This window comes from Tarenaya hassleriana, unplaced genomic scaffold (genome assembly GCF_000463585.1).
Source record: "Tarenaya hassleriana unplaced genomic scaffold, ASM46358v1 Cleome168, whole genome shotgun sequence".
Taxonomy (NCBI): domain Eukaryota; kingdom Viridiplantae; phylum Streptophyta; class Magnoliopsida; order Brassicales; family Cleomaceae; genus Tarenaya; species Tarenaya hassleriana.
In genome coordinates, this window is record NW_010965103.1 from 136637 (window position 1) to 140010 (window position 3374).

The 3374-nt window shown below is 38.8% G+C and overlaps 1 long non-coding RNA gene across 1 annotated transcript in view; it reads right to left on the reverse strand.

Moving 5' to 3' along the window:
• Positions 1 to 2839: 2839 nt before the first annotated feature.
• Positions 2840 to 3374, reverse strand: part of LOC109116529 — an 8181-nt gene continuing 7646 nt past the window's right edge. Inside the window, exon 3 of the long non-coding RNA XR_002024048.1 lies at positions 2840 to 2902. This is a non-coding gene — a long non-coding RNA (uncharacterized LOC109116529). The remainder of the gene's footprint in view (positions 2903 to 3374) is intronic.

The following is a 3374-nucleotide window of genomic DNA, read 5'->3' on the forward strand; positions in this document are numbered from 1 at the left end:
TAGATGAGCCTAAAACTTATCAACAAGCATTACAGACCCATGAAAGTGAAAACTGGCTTCAAGCCATGAAAGAGGAGATGAGATCCGTAGAGCAAAACAACACTTGGGTTCTGGTAGATAAGCCAAGTAATCAGCGTGTCATAGGATGCAAATGGGTGTATAAATACAAACCTGGTATCCCCGGAGTAGAGAAACCAAGGTTCAAGGCCAGATTAGTAGCCAAAGGCTACTCACAAATCGAAGGAGTTGACTACCATGAGGTCTATGCTCCGGTGGTGAAGCACGTATCTATAAGACTGCTATTATCTATAGTTGTCTCGAAAAATTTGGAGCTGGAACAATTGGATGTCAAGACAGCCTTTTTGCATGGAGAGTTGGATGAACAAATATATATGGAGCAACCTGAAGAATATGGAAAGAAAAGGAAGAACAATAAAGTCTGCCTCCTGAAAAAGTCTCTGTATGGGTTAAAGCAGAGTCCTCGACAGTGGAACATGAAGTTCGACTCCTTTATGTCACAGCAGAAATTCAACAGAAGCAACTATGACCAGTGTGTGTATTACAAAGAGTTAAAGAAGGGATCCTATATATATCTCCTGATATATGTAGATGACATGCTCATTGCTGCTGAAAACAAGTCTGAAATTCAGAAGATCAAGCAGATGCTAAGTAAACAATTCGAAATGAAGGATTTAGGGAGTGCTAGCAGAATCCTTGGTATGGATATTATCAGGGACAGAGAAAGAGGAGTTCTGAAGCTGTCTCAGCAGAACTACTTGAAAAAGGTACTAAGCACTTTCAATATGACAGATTCAAAAACTGTCCAAACTGCATTAGGAGCTCATTTTCGACTGAAAAAGGTAGAGACCAAAGAAGAACTGTTAGATCTGGATGAAACTCCATACTTGAATGCTGTTGGCAGTTTAATGTATGGGATGATAGGAACTAGGGCTGACTTGGCCTATGGGTATGATAAGTCGATACATGAGTAAACCAGGAAAGGAACACTGGCAAGCAGTAAAATGGGTAATGAGATACGTTAAAGGAAGCTCGGAATTGGGTCTCAGATTCTCAAAGGAAACAGAATTCAAGATAATCGGCTATTGTGATGCAGATTATGCATCAGATCTCGACAAAAGGAGATCTATTACAGGTTATGTCTTCACACTAGGAGGAAACACCATCAGCTGGCGATCAAGACTACAACATGTAGTGGCTCTTTCAACCACAGAAGCAGAATATATGGCCTTGACAGAAGCTGTTAAAGAAGCACTTTGGCTCAAAGGACTAATCAACGAACTTGGAATTGAGCAAAGATTTGTTACTGTCTTCTGTGATTCTCAGAGCGCAATTTGCCTAGCTAAGAACAACATACATCATGAGAGGACGAAACACATCGATATAAGGTTGCATTTTCTCAGAGATGTGATTACAGAAGGTACAGTCCAAGTTCAGAAAGTGAAGACCGAAGACAATCCAGCTGACATTTTAACAAAATCTCTCCCGGTAAGTAAGTTTAGGGATGCTCTAAACTTACTCAAGGTTACTGGCTAAAGTCGGTAACCTGTCGAGGGAGGAGCGGTGATCCACGAAATTCTTCTGATACGTTTGTCAAGGTGGAGTTTGTTGGTGGGTGACAAAGATCAGAAGAAAGCTCTGATGGAATCAGAGGTTTCCTGATTTTCTAGTCAAGCACTAAAAACTCTAGGTGGGTTAGAGGGTTTAAGGGTATTTTTGTAAGAATGGGATTCGGGTTGTTAATTCCGTTTCCTCTGGTTTTCTGGGTGGGTATAAATCCAGGGGAGTTTCAGGGGAAACTCACGACTTCTTCTTCAACCTCTAATCTGTTTGTTTTCCGTCAATAGTTCTCCGGCGAATTCGGTCTTCTGTGAATTCGTCGAACCTTGTAAACAAGAAGAGACTAGTGGATTGCTGAGCTTATCCCTCGGCCGTGACGTAGGATCCTTTCACCGATCCGAACACGTAAAAGCTTCTGGTGTTCTTTTGTTTTCAGTCTTCTTGCGTTCATCGTGTGAGCTCAGATCGGAGGGTAGCAGCTGACAGGGATAATCCCAGAAAAATATTTGTACTTTTTTCTGGTCTAAATTTAATACTTGTACTTTTTTATTAGCTAAAAAACATCTGTACAATTGGTTTATCCCAAAACAAATCTCATACTTTTAAATTATTCGCCAAAAAACGCCTACCGTCAAATAATCGTCATGTAGGATAATGACAATCCTACGTGGCGGTGAAAAGTTTCAACCTCTCTCCTAATCACCGCCACATCCTCGCCATGTCGCCATGTAAGCATCATTGTAAGAATAAAATTAAAAATTAATAAACAATAAATAAATTAATAATTAATTAATTAATAAAATAAAAAATTAAATAAAAATACAAAAAATACACACACATATATACATACACATACACAAATATATGTATAAGAACTTTCCAGGATACTCAAGCCTTAATCCGGGAAACAGACGTAATGTTCCGCACAAGAGTTGCTTCGTTGTAGTCGGTAACTCCTGATCTTACAGAGCAATGTATTCAGTATTGGTTTTCAAAATTTTTTTGAGGTTATTGTATTCTGGGTTTGAGCAGGCTGATGATGCCTAAAATGCCACTTTGGCTCCTACTATGTAAACTCTGTACATTATTTTAGTTAATCAATACAAACCCTTATAAAAAAAACACTTACAGAAGAGGAAGATGTGGTTGTGTGGAAGATAGGTGGCAAGCCTACCGATACTTTCATCTCTAAAGAGATATGGAAAAATTCAAGGATACAACCGAAAAAGTGGCTTGACACATAATAGTTTGGTGCAGATTGTTGGGGACGGCAGTTGTTGATGACGGCAAAACTCCGGCGATTCGAGCGATTCCAGATAAGTACCTGAAATTAAAAGATTATTTTGTCGAGGCCTGTGAAGCACAGTTTCCTTAAGTTCGATTTCCGTGCCACCTCTAAAGCTTCGAGGCTATTGGAGCACGGTGAACTCCCAGGATACAACGACCGCGTATTTGGAAGAAGCTTTCCAAATACCAAGCGAACTCAGAGAGAGATATGAGCAAATATGTGAATGCTCTTTTTTCTCTAGAATGCTTGTTTCTTTTTTGTGTGTTTTATGAGCTAACCCAAGACCCCTATTTATAGTAGAGGGGAGAATCTCAAAACAAATCAATTTGAATTTCAAAATTCAAATTTGATTTTATCTTGATATTATCTCAATCTTATTTTAATCATATTTGATAAATTTTCTGCGGATTTGAATCCAATTTGAATTTGAATTTCAAATTCAAACAAGAATATTCTCTTAATATTCTGCAGATTTAAATTTATACGGACCGGGCTTCTCACGGACTAG